Raw genomic sequence first — 13,502 nt, forward strand, 5'->3', positions numbered from 1 at the left:
CTGGCATGTTTTGGCAGGGTCAGTGCTGCCAGCATCAGGTAAGTGGAGGCCAGGATGATGCTCGACATCCTACAGTACCCAGGGAAGCCCCCTGCCCTCTGCTAACACACCCGGCAAAGAACAGGTCCGGCCGGAACGTCCGTAGTGCCGAGACGGAGAACCCTCTGGGAAGGTGGAAACAGGAGCCTCAAGTCGGGGTCGCTAGCCCAGATCACACATGGGTGCACGGCTGCCCTGGTTTCACCCCTGCTCTCGCTGACGCCAGCCCCGGGCTCTCCCTCCTCCACACCTGCTGCGTGAGCCACAGTTCGGCTTCCATGCAGCACAGTGGCAGTTTTAGGGACATGTTCTCAAACCGCCTTTGTTTCCTGGCAGTTACCGCAGGAGGGAAAGGGAGATAACAAACCACCAAAGCTGGGGGAAGTGAGGGGCACACCCTCCCTGCCCCTGTCACCCAGTTACCCACTGGGAACAGGCAGAGCCGATACTGTGACCCTGGCCACAACCCAGGGGCTCCAAATTCTGAGCCTCTCCTCCTGCAGGGGCTCCTCCCGTCCATGGTCTGTGTGCTTTCATGGAGACCCCTCTGTGGTCCGCTGTCTGTCTGTCGCCTGCCTCTGCCATCAGGCTTGGAGCTTCCCCGAACCCTCCGGAGTCTGTCCAAGCCAGTGGCTCCTCGTGCCGCTCACGGCCGGCCTTGCCCCGGGCTGGCTCTGTCTCCTCCTGTGGGTCTCAGCTAATGGCGGACCACGGACACTGACCACCTGTGGGAAGTGATGCGCCCCGGCCCCTCTGTCACACCGGCCGCCCCATTTTCTCGGCAGTCCCCACCACTGATGGTTGCTGTATTTGGGTCTTTGTCACATGGCTCCCCCAGAGAAGGTAAACTCCGCGAGGGTTCTGTCGGGTTTTGCACCTGCCTGAATTCCAGAGCCTGGAACAGGCCTGGTAAAATTTTATTGAATAAACGACTGCAGGAGGGAATGCACTCAGTGTCTCCTTCACATGCTTGGTAATTTTTTTTTAAGTTGCCACAAAGCTCATGCCTTCTGACAATTGGTCCAAGCCTCTTCTCCTCTGTGTGAAGCTGGTGGGGGGGGAAATCTCCACTTTGGCATGTTTCTGCCTGCCTGTGCTTCCCGTTCTCAATCTTTCTCACCATTTCCTTTGTGCCTTCCTGGGGTTCCCTGTGGACAGCGGGTATTTTCACAAGTTGCCTAAGGAAGCCAACTATCTAGCGCGGAGTTCCTTTTTCATTTAGAAACGGCCCTGATGTTCTCGAGAGCTCTGACAACTACACAGTGCGAGGTTTCTAAATGAGGGCTGGGTTGGGGCAGCTCATCACCAGCCCTGGACACTGGCCCCTGGCTCTGCTTGGGGACCAGCCGTGTGATTGTGGGAAAGTCACTGGACACTCAGCTCTGGAGTCTCTGTGAAGCGTGGTGGGGGGGTCGGCTGGGGCTCTCAGAGGGTCGCCCCAATACAGTCATCTGGTGTTCCCAGCTCCAGTAGGGAAGTCCTGCCACTAAGTCCTTAGCCCCCATGTGACTGAGTTTTCCCACTTAAGACTCACATACTATGAATAGGGAGCTATATATCATCATCATCATCATCATCATCATCATCATTATTATTATTATTTGAATTTTAACCCATCAGAAAGTTAAAATAGGCACATATGCCCATCACCTGGATCCAGCAAACGTTAACATTTTTCCACGTTTGCTTTCGGCCTCTCTCGTTTTCTTCTTTCTTTATATTTATCTGCTTTTGTATTTTCTTTTTCTTTTTCTTTTAGCGAACCACTTGAAAGTTGCAGACATTATGACACTTGACCTCCAAATGCAGCAGGGAGTATCTCCCGAGAACCAGCACGTTTTTCTCACATAACCACATCACTATCAAACCCAAGGAAATGAACACTGACACAATATTATCTACAATGCAGTGTCTATGTGAATACCCTCCCTCCCCCGCCACCTCCGTCCCAAGAATGTTCTTTCGAGGTCTTTTCCCTCGATCCAGGACCCAGCCAAGCCTCACATACTGTGCTCAGTCACCATGTTTTCTTAGTCAATTTTAATCTAGAACGTGGTGGAGGGGGGCGCGGGGTGGGGGGGGGGGTGGGCGGCGCGGGGCGGATGGGGGGTGGGAAGCTAACTACATTGCATTGCCTTTCTCACTGCTTCTGGTCATGGCACAGCAAAGGGGCTGCGTGTCTTGCCCCGAAGGCTGATGGGTAGCTACTTTCTGGAGTAGGCATTGGTGGCTACTATTTCAAAAGTCTGCCAATTAAACAGAAGCTCTGGTCCAGGGCCCATTTGCACGGACAGAAAAGAAGCAGCAATCACTGGGAAGCTGGGAAACCAGGAAAGGAGAAGCTGCAGGCCTGAGCCCCAGCCTCCTCGGACCCAGTGGGCTCCAGGGATGTGTGAGAACAGCCTCTCAGCCTCCTCTGCCTTTTAATTAGAGAAAAAGGTGCCAGCCTCGGAAAGCCTGAGCACGGCCCAGGCCCTAGAATCAAGCTGCATATGTTCCCAAGTGCTTTGTAATGATGGTGATGGTGATGTTGATGATGATGATAATAATAATAATAATAATGCCACTGTCTTCCCTATCCTTACAGAGAGAAGCCTGCTCAGAGAGGTTACTGAAAACAGGAACCTGACCTTCTGCAAGTCCCACGCCTTCCTCATTTCTAGCAGAGGAAGTGTGTGGCTGCTTTAGCAACCACTGTTCTTGATAGCTTGGACTTCTCTACACCCGCGGAGGCCTGGCCACCTGCTCGCTCTGCGGGAGCAGCGGCAGCTGATGGAGAGGCGGTGACGGTGCTCCTGGCAGTCGCTCCGTAGCTGCTCCCAGGGGAGACCATGCCCAGCTTCTGAAGGTATCTTAGGGGACAGGGCAGGGGCTGGGCGGGGAGAAACCTCAGACTCCTCAGACGCACAACTGGTGGGGCACTGACTTTCTGGAGACACAAGAGTGCTCTGCGGGAACACGGAGAGTGAGGCTGACACCTAACACAGTGCCCGGCACCTGGCAGCCGTTTGGTGGGCATGTGATATAGAATTACAGACGGCAAGAGGGGCTGGGGATCTTGGGCCGGGGACACTCCTGCCGGAGGGCATTTTCTGGCGAAGGGCCAGCAGCCTGGCACATAGCAGGCTTCTTACTAAGGGCAACTGATGTTTGCCATCAGTCTTCGAGCTGTATGACCTTGAACCTCTCCAGGCCTTCGTTTTCTCCGCTGTAAAGTGGGAATAATGGCACCCAATACAACAGGTATCGGGCATGTTAAATGAGCTAACATATGCAAAGTGCCCAGGCCAGTTTGAGACACAGAGTAGGTTTTCAATAAATGCAAACGACGTGGAGTCATGACATGCAAAGATGATGGGGCCCAGGTAGGCTGACTGCTCACCAAAGTGCTTCTAAGGGCTTGGGTGCGTGGATCTTTGGGAAGATGCCAATGATAACCAATAACAATCAGAGTAGGTGGCGTGTGTATGGGGACAGGGGGAAGATTAAGGAAAAACAATTATGTGAGGTATATAACATCTAAAAACACAGAATGTTAGAATTAGATTTTGGAGCGCTAGAATTCCCTGAGGAAAGCGGCACATTCCGTATTCTTTTAGGCGCCAACACATCCAGAGAGCCTAATGCCAGATGACCTGGGCTTTGGCCTCAGATCGTACATCGGGACCATGCGTGTGGGGGCGAAGGAATGGTGTCCACCGTACTGAGTGGCCGGGGAGGGGCACTGCATGAAAAGCTATTTTCCTACGGTCCTCAGAACAGTCCCGCAAGATTATGATTATGACTTGCTTTTGACAAATGAGACAAGGCTCAGAGAGGTTGAGTAATTCGTATAAGTCACACAGCTGGCAAGAGGCTGTAAGGGCTCCAAGGGCTGAGGTGGGGAAGAAGAGGGTCTCAGCTACAGCAGGTGTATGAAGGACCAAAGTGTGTACTATGGCAGGTGTTCTTTGTTTTAAGAGATATGTATCCCAGAGTCTGCAAATTGGCATTCTGTGGTTTGCTATGAGACGCTGAGCTGCAAACCTATAAGGCGGGTTATGGCGCTTTCAAACCTGGGCAGCTAAGCCCTCATCAAAGTGCTGGCAAAATCCTTTGCAAATGACTTTCTCTAGTTAGGAGAATGCTATTCAAGCGTGCTTAAGGTGTTCTGGAAGTATAACGAGAGCAACATTAAAAACCTACTTAAAATAGACTAGAAATCTATTTAGACTTCTGTGCTTTAAACAGATCTAGCCTCAGGGCAGGAAAGGGTTCCATGGAAGACCGCTCACTGAATCAGCCATACCTGCGTCAACATTCCGGGTCAGCCGCCCATGAGCTGTGTGACTCCGAACCAGTCACTGTGCCTCTCTGAGTCTTACTTTCCGCCTCATGAAAAGAAGCCCTGCATGTTTGTAAGAAGTCTAAATTATAGGCCCTCTAAAGAAGATGCTAAGTACTAAGTAGGAGCAGCCGAGCAGGATGCTCCTTGATTTCTCTGAATGCTGATTTCTGCATCTTCCTCCAGGTGATTAACTGAAACAGACACGGGTAGGTTTAGAATTGCAGCAAACTGAAATCATTTCTCTAAAACAGAAAGGAAAAAAAAAACAAAACACCAACTTCACCACTCTTGAGTTTTGAGAGCTGGCAGTGTATTTCCGAGGGGAGGGTGTCTTTTTTAAAGACTTAGGAAGCATCCACTGCGGTGAACCCTAATCAGTTTCCTGCATTAATAGATGCTGCTGGTTTTTTAAGTTTTCATTTGACATTCAGGAAGAACTTATTTCCCCCGGCTCCGAGAGAGGCTAAGAGCTGAAAATTCTCATTAAGGCTTTCCGGCAAGTCAGGCAAGACCAGCGGGCTGGGGGTGGGCCCTGGGTGTACCTCTAGCCATCTGTCCAGCCCTCCCTCCCCTTAATAAATATGCATCGAGGCCACACCATGTGACCGACTTCCTCCCCTCTCACCTCCCCAGGCATCCGAAGAAGTACTGGGTCCAACCACTTCCTCCCATCTGAGAACCGCCAAGGGAGGGGGCTTATTTCATTATGGTAACTGAGCTACAGACAGAAACTTGTCAAACAGCTTTGCAAAGTCATACTTTTCCTCCCTGGCGCCCTCCAGGCAGCAGGGTCCGTGGCTGGAGGGCTTGGGGTGCGGCGGGGGGGAGGCGGAGAGACCCAGAGAGCCTTAGAAGAAAGTGGGAAAAGTACAGCCCCTCCCACCTGTACCTTGCCAGGCACTTTACAGACAACACTTTGGGTCACTCACCCAAATGGAGCAAGCGCCTACTATGTGCCAGGCACCTGGTAGGTAAAGGTTTTTTTCATCGAGGAATATACTAGACGTGGGTGGTGCTCTCAGGAAGTTCACAGCCTGAGGCCGGGGTGCCTAACACACACTTAAAGAAACAAATAGGGAATGGTGCGTGTGCCGTGAAGGGAACAGAGCCCAGGACAAAGAGCGCGGGTAGACCGGTGGTTCGGTTGGATGCTCACGTTACCTGGGCGGTGGCCGTGCCTGTTCCCAATGTACGGACCTCCCAGCGTCCCCACTCCTCCCCCCGCCCCCAGCCAAGGCCTCCGAGTCTCGGGGACAATCGCTTAGGACTTAACACCCTCTGAATGCAAACTCCAAGCACCCAGAGCATCAGGACCCAATTCTTGGTGTCGGCTCTATCAACACACCTATGGGTCCACCTACAGAATACCTATTACATACGTGCCTCCCGACCTCCTCACAAAAAAAGGATGCATTCAGCTTTATACGACCCTCCGTCCATTCCCTCATGCCTCCGAGCACACAGCTAAGAGCCCTGCTCGGGAGCCAGACGCCTGCATTCAAATCCTACCTCCCCCCCTTACAAACGGACCTCTGACAGGTTCTAGAAATGCTCAGGCTTCAGTTTCCCTAGTTCTACGAAGCACGGCGTGACGGTGATGCGTCCTACGTAGACCGGTCGTGGGGGTCCGGTGGGTACGTGTAAAAGCCTTCCTCGGCACACGGGAGGCTCCGGATTTTCTCCGGTTGCCATACGCTCAGCCCATGGGGAGACGGCACGGATCTGTGAGGAACACGGAACCCTCCCTCTGGTCTACCTGCTATTTACAGGGGAGCAAGCCGATACCCGAAGAAGGAAAGTGGTTCACCCCCCGTCTCCGAGAGGTTAGCGGGCCCGTTGTGAGTTCCAAAGCCATAACGTACGGGAAGTACACATGAGGAAAAACTAGGGAGGAGAAATGGGTTAATGCTCCCTCTGCCCGTGCTGGAGTCACCCCACCCGTCCAAACGAGTCTAACGCAAAGTCGCCAAGTTCCCCTCAGTACCTCAGGGCTCGGAGCAGAGGGGCAGAGGTGTGAGGGAAGGGCCCGACAGCCGGCTCTTCCAGGAGCAGCAGTGGCTTCGCAATGGTCGAAGCAAGGGGCCTTGAAGGACACAGGCAGGGGACGTGCCGACTCCCAGACCTGTGTGCCTTCTCTGGTCTCCCGGCAATCCTAGCTCTTAGGGTGCTTGTTAGCTGATTTAAATGTGTATAGTGCTGGGACGAGGGTGGTGGAAGGAATCAGGGTTGGTAGTAAAAAGAATCAGGGCTTGGGGCACCTGGGTGGTTCAGTCTGTTAAGGGTCCGACTTCGGCTCAGGTCATGATCTCGCGGTCCGTGGGTTCGAGCCCCGCGTCGGGCTCTGTGCTGACAGCTCGGAGCCTGGAACCTGCTTCGGATTCTGTGTCTCCCTCTCTCTCTGCCCCTTCCCCCGCTCACACTCTGTCTCTCTCTCTCAAAAATAAGTAAACATTGGGGAAAAAAAAAAAAAGAATCAGGGTTTGAAAGCTGGCCCGGCCACTGAATGAGCTGTGTGCCCCTGAGCACCTTACTCAACCTCTCTGAGACTCTGTTTCCTCATCTGTACGATGTATGGTGGGCTCTTTGGGGTATCAGATGAGTCACTGTACTTCAAACACTGGATTCAGACCCTCCATGTACTGGGTGGTCATCATCGAGATCAGTGTCTCTTCTTTGAAAGCAACGGAGATGTCTTTGGGTAGCTGTTCCGGATGGGGTGATTGTTGGGAGAAAGTCGATTCCTTCCACCGGTGCCTGGAACCAGTGCATCCTGGCTTGTGAGGGCCCACTGTGCGCACCTCTTCCTAACTCCGCGTCTGGGGAGGTCACCTCGCAAGCCGGGAATCAGCCATGGTGGGAATATTTGCACCCCAGAGGTGAGCAACCCTTACAGATTAGAATCATCCTCCCTCTGCCCATCACTGATTGTTAAACATTTACTACCACACCACTAATTCTCTCTCTCTCTCTCTCTCTCTCTCTCTCTCTCCTGGCCACACTGTCCCTCTACTCTCCACCTATTCTGTTCTGTTTTATGGAGTAGCTTCTGTGTTCCAGCCACGGGTAAAATCAGATCTGGCCACTGTCTTTACAGCACTTAGGGTCATTGTTGAACAATCACACAAGTAACTGTTACAATTATAATCCACTTAAAGGGCAATGCAGGATTCCTGAGGAGGTTTTAAAAAAACAAACAAAAAAAAAGAGTAGCTCAGTGTTTCTCATCCCTAGAAGCACATGCAAATATCCTGGGGTTTTTGGAGAAAGACCAGTGCCCACGCCCCACTAGAGGAAACGTCTAAGAACCCCCGAGGGTAGGACCCCCGCATCTGTGTTGTGACGAGTGATCCACAGCGAGGGACGAAGGCCCTGGAGCAGGTGGCTCAGCATATGCAAACGATGTCGTTAGCAAAATACCAATTTCCAGCTTGTTCGATAGGTTTATGAGCCACCCTGTTGATCGGTGTGTGTGCATAAAAAGCAAAACGAAGTCCTGCTGTGCAATGTGGTGTAGTAAGAGGGTCGCCAGCTTCACCTCCCTGGGCCCCCGTGTCCAGGCGACCTTTAGCATCTGTACGCGAGTCTGCGGCCACCCCCCCTCCTTCTACGGAAACGTGCATTTCCCAAGTATCTGTATTTGGAAGGAAAAGAAAAAGCCTATCCATATTTACTGTTTCTCCGTTCTGCGTAATTGTGTACCTGCGTCATCTGATACCAAAATAATTATCTTTACGACGGACTTTTTTCAGTGTTTATGATGTCAGTGTTTATGATGTCAGCTAACGGGTTTTATATATTTATAATGGTCCTGTATACTGGCGGCCTCTGTGTATAAAAAGCTGATGGAGAAAAGAAACAAATGGTGGGGAGACTTTCTTCTTTTTATTCGATGCGATGCTAAAGCCACGTGGGGATTGACTCTTTGCCTATCTCTCCATGCCGGACCCCACATCACACGGACCACACTCCCTTGCCCGTGAAGCATTTTACTGTTGGCAGAGGCGAGCCACACAGACCCCAGGATGTGTGCCGCCCGTGATACCTCCTCTCTCGAATTCTTACTTGTGAAAACCCAGCAAGGCAGATGTGGCTGTTAGGTCCGTTGTTAAAATAAAAACGAGCGATGGAAAGAGGCTTAGTGACGTAATACGGGTGAGGCGGAAATCTGCTTCAGCACCAACTGGCCCCAAATCTGGCTTCTTCCCATGACATCCTAAAATGTTATCCTAGTCTTAGGGTGGAGCTGAGGCTCTCTGTTGGCCTGAGAATACATGAGATCCCTTTCTGGGCACACAAGTCCAGAAGGAGCCGGAACACAGGCTCAGGGACACGTGGGTCAGGCAGAATGGTGGACAGAGTGCTGGACAGGGAGTTCTGGTCCCTGTCCAAACTTCCTAGGTGACTTTGAGCAAGTTGCTTGCCCTCTCTGAGCCTTTTCTTTGTGATATGAGGGCACTGAACTGCCACTTTTCAATTGGTGCTTTACGATATCCTGAGATTCGGTTGTCCCATCAAGAGACTGGAGGGGTAAGAGTGCTGAACCCTGAGTCCCCAACCAGCAGCTTGCTTTTATCTATTTTACATATTAAGCTTCTGGGGAAGCTCTTTTTTTTTAAGTTTATTTATTTTGAGACACACAGAGAGAGAGAGAGAGAGAGAGAGAGAGCGCGCAGGGAAGGGGCAGAGAGAGAATTCCAATCCACGCTGACAGCATAGAGCGTGACAAGGGGCTCTATCCCACAAACTGTGAAAACATGACCTGTGACAAAATCAAGAATCAGATGCCCAACCGACTGAGCCACCCAGGCGCCCCTGGGGAAACTCTTAAAATGGGATTCAACCAACAGGCTTGGAGTATCCTGGATGAGAGGATCCCGAGGTCTCCTCCAAGTGGCCATTTAAAGGCTCTGGTTTTGAGTTAGGCAGGAGGAGGAAGAGGGAGCACTCGAGCACCTTTCTGAGCTGGCTGCCTGTCCTGGCCAGTGTCCCAGGAGCCAAGGCCATACCACAGCCCTCCTCCGCCATGCAAGAAAGGAGAACGAGGTGGGGTTGGGGGATAGGGAGGACAGGCTGTGGCTGCACCTGCCCTGAGAGGAGAGCAGGGAACAATGTGGGTCACAGCACAGATGCACCTGTCGAGTGAGGTCAGGATGTGGTGGGGTGCCCCCGGAAATCCTGCGAGATCCTTGGCAGGGAAACCAACCAATGCTAAGCCCCTGTTCCAGCTCTCGTTCCTGGTGCACAGCATCAGACCACAGGCAGCACCAAGCAAGCCCCAAGTCAACTGGGCGGACGGTTGGACACAGTGGACGGACAATTGAGGCAACAGGGCCATGAGCCATTGTCTGTCCCAACGCTTTCCCCACTGTATTTGAGAACGCTGAGGCCAAGGAGGAGAAGAGACCCGCTCGAGCTTGCAGTGAGTTAGCTGGCCACCCAATACCACCAAGGGATCTAGCTTTGGTAAGTCTTTAGCTGTTTGATTTACCAAACGTATCTCTGCTTTAGATATGATCTGTAATTTGACCCTCCAAACAACCCTGCAGGGCATATATTTGTCTCCCAAAGTTATAGATTTAAAACTCAAGGCTCAGAGAAGTGTGGGAACTTGGCAAAGGACACACAGCCAGTAGGTTGGGAGCAGGAATCTGAACTCAGGGTTGCCTGCCTTGAAAACCCTTTCAGAGATTCCTTATTCTTTCCCAGCTCCGCTTCTGATTATAAAAGCAATCCATGTCCGTAGGGGAAACACCTGGAGTTTTTAGAAAGGTGTAAATAAGAAATCGATAACATTTACCTGAGAAAATCACCACCCAGAGAGAGCCCTTGGAAGCATCTTGGAAATCATCTCCTTTAATATTTTTGTACACGTATTTGCAAATGTGTGTGAATTTTTTGCAACACCGGGCTAGTATAAGCACAGCTGGTTTTTCTTGTTTCTCGGTCCCCCCTCCCTTTACAGCATTTAACAGTTCTCTAAAATAATACTGTGAAAGGGTGGAAAACACTCCACATGACTCACTCTGGCTCTTTTGACCACACAGGCCACCTAAGGGTGGTACTGAGACCTGAGCACACCTTAACTGCCTCTCTCTCCTGGATGATTCGCCCCTGCCTGATCCCCAGACACGGGATCCCAAACATTGCCTCCTGACGTCCCAGAGACCCTTCTGGACCTCCATGTCCCTTGTATTAAAGTTTCCCCCAGAAGTTTACGGTCCCAGAAGTTTACTCTGATGGCTTTCAAAAATCACTTTTCTGAGAACCAGAGGGCAGGAAAGCAAGACAGCGTTTCACGGAGGGTGAGAGCACAGCTTTTGGGATCTGGCGGACCTGGTTTGAAGCCCAGGCTTCCCTCTTACGAGTCGTATAGCCTTGGACAAGTGAATTTATCTCACCTCTGGAGCAACCTGGGGCATGGTGGCTAGAAAATGCGGAGCAAAATCTGATCTGCCACGGTGGCGGTGGTGGCTCTGGTTACCTCTGCCGTCGTCGGGGTCAGGGTACAGCGGATGGTGACGTTCCCCACCGGTGGCATCACGCTTCCACGCCTTAGAAGCTGGTCATGCGAGTGGGTTTACGCTGTCACGCTTTGTGGGGGGATTTTCCAAGGTCAAAGGGCAGGCTGCATCCCTAAGTAGATTTTTATACTAACTAAACCTTGTCGATAAGGTTTTCCAGCTGTTTCTGGTTTTATAACAGAGTCCGGCCCCAACTTCCTTTGGCTGGGGCTCCTCAACTCTCTGCCCCCAGCACCCAAGGTGGGGGGCGGGGCGGGGAGGGGTTCAGGCTACGGTCCTTTCCAACAGTGAGGCCCGGGCAATGGAAGCGCAAAGTGGATAAAGTACAGAGAACTGTCCTGGGATGCCATCCGGGAATGGAAGGTTCTGAGAAGTCTGACTGCTGTATCTATAAGATAATGCAGAACACACAATGAAAGGATCCCTGATCTGGTCCAACAGCAACCTAGCCAGAGAAGGGTAGCTGGTGAGTGCCTCCCACACGACCGAGGGCAACTCCCTGCAGCCGTGTGACCTCTCCGTGCCGTGTGTCCGCACTGCCCAGAGGTCCTTGGGGATCTTTCTTCCTCCCCGTGCAGCAAGGCAGCGGCACGGCCGCTGGGAAAGGCCGTCGGTGCCAAAGTCAGGAGAGGTAGGTGTGCGTCCTGCATCCGGGCCCTGCATGCGTCTAGCTCCCGGAGTGTGGACAGGTGAGCTCACCAGCTGACCTCCACCCCGAGAGGGTGGAAGAGGAAGTCTCCCCACGGCCCCCCAGCCCCCAGCCCCAGGGATGCTGGGAGATTAAATGCAGTGTGTCTGCTAACTGCCCACCAGAAGGCAGAGCACAGAACAGCCTTCCCTTGACCCTGAAGAATATAAAGACAGGGTGAGGATTCTGTAATGGAGCTTGATAAGAGAAGTGATGACGGTTCTTTTATTAATAGTTCTTAACAGTTATTTTTTTTTAACGTTTATTTATTTATTTTTGAGATAGAGAGAGACAGAGCATGAATGGGGGAGGGGCAGTTTATTAATAGTTCTTAAAAAGTCACGGAGTCTTGACTCCTAGAATTAAAAGGGGCTAAGTGCGGGGCGCCTGGGTGGCTCAGTGGGTTAAGTGTCCGACTCTTGATTTTGGCTCAGGTCATGATCTCGAAGTTCATGGGACCGAGCTCCGCCTTGGGCTCTGCCCTGATAGCTCAGAGCCTGCTTGGGATTCTCTCCCTCCTTTTCTCTCGGCCTCTTCCCTCCCCGCCCCCCCCCACACACACACACACACTCTCTCTCTCTCTCCAAATAAATTTAAAAAAGTAAACTTTAAAAAGGGGGGCTACGTGGTTTGTCTTTGGAGACCATCTTTTTCACTCATCTCGCTTTCCAGAGGAGTCAACTGAGGCCCAAGTTCTCACAAAGAAAACAGCTTTGCTCCAAAGACTAGGGGGAAGGTAAGAGGCAAATGCCAGCTCTGATCCCTGACATCCCAGAGAAAAGGGAGAAAGAAACCAAACGTTCAGAGCGAATTTTAATTAACTCATTTCTCTTTTGCCCTTTCTTTGTTGTTCCTGGAAGCAATTATGTGCCTCATACCCTCTCTCCCACCTCCAGCCCCTGCATAAAACTGTCACAGATTAAATCAGATTGCTCAGCCATTTCATTAGGGAGACTCTGGCTTTCGGTCTCTGGGGGCATTTTTACTCTGCTCAAATAAAAGCCTCTCTCAGATAAGTTAACTCCTTCCTGGAGACTACAGGAAGCCCACAAGAAGACCACTAAGGGCTGTTGAGACCTTCTGGGGTTTTCTGAACGGCGCGGGATATAGTGGGCTGGTGCACACGTGCACCTGCAAAGACGGAAGAGACCAGAGCTGGAGGAGCAGGGCGGAGGGAGTGTGTCAGACCTCTGGGACCTACCCGACCTTTCTCGTGTCACCACCCTGGGTATGTTTCTTTTCTTGGACGGACCTCAGTTTTCCCACCTGAGAAATGCGAGTTTCAAGTCTTTCTTTTTCCTGTCCTGGATCCCAAGAACCCCCTCCCCCCTGCCCCAAATTGCCAACGAATGCTTGAGAATTACAAAATTGTCGGGAGGGAGTGAAGTCAGAGTTCACTTTGCTAGATGACAAGGTCTTTTCCCCACGACCCTTCTGGAATTGTGGTGTGAAGGAAGGAGACAGGGGGACATGGGGGCCGGGGGCCGCCGCCAGAAAGGGGCTCCGAGGGAGAAGGTGGGGCAGGGGGGAGGGCGCTGGGATGTCCGGTGGGCGGGAAATGGCACCCCAAGTGGGGTGGGGGAAGGGAAAAGGTACGACCCCTGGCGTTTAACTAGTGCTGGATGCCAAGTGTCCAGCTGTGGGGAACAGAACGGCACTGCTAGGGGGTCTGGTGACAGCACGCACTGCGACGTGGGGACACATGGGAGAGACAGGGGCGAGGCTAGCCTACACGGGTCAGAGTCGACCTCTCCCCAGCCCGTCCTGAGAGCCTTCTCCAGGCCTCGGCCATGACAGCCAGGGAAGCTGGAGGCCTGAGGTGGCTGATGGGCTCCAGGACAGCGCTCGGAGCAGGACAGAGGTGGCGGGGGCTCTGTGGGACGTCTTTGCACGGCACACGGGAGCGGGGTTTCGTGCGGGACAGGCC

General features: G+C 52.3%; 1 protein-coding gene across 7 annotated transcripts in view; it reads left to right on the plus strand.

The window, feature by feature from the left end:
- Positions 1-453: 453 nt before the first annotated feature.
- Positions 454-13,502, plus strand: part of SLA (Src like adaptor) — a 37,040-nt gene continuing 23,991 nt past the window's right edge. For 2 of the 7 annotated variants that reach the window (XM_049632877.1, XM_049632884.1), the window contains exons 1-2: positions 456-882; positions 2,627-2,887. The gene's annotated coding sequence lies outside the window, so the exon portion shown is untranslated. Of the gene's footprint in view, positions 883-2,197; positions 2,479-2,626; positions 2,888-9,591; positions 9,830-11,328; positions 11,519-13,502 lie in introns of those variants that run through there. The other 5 variants (XM_049632881.1, XM_049632882.1, XM_049632883.1 and 2 more) reach the window with 5 other exon arrangements.

The sequence above is a fragment of the Panthera uncia genome, chromosome F2, assembly GCF_023721935.1.
Source record: "Panthera uncia isolate 11264 chromosome F2, Puncia_PCG_1.0, whole genome shotgun sequence".
NCBI lineage: Eukaryota > Metazoa > Chordata > Mammalia > Carnivora > Felidae > Panthera > Panthera uncia.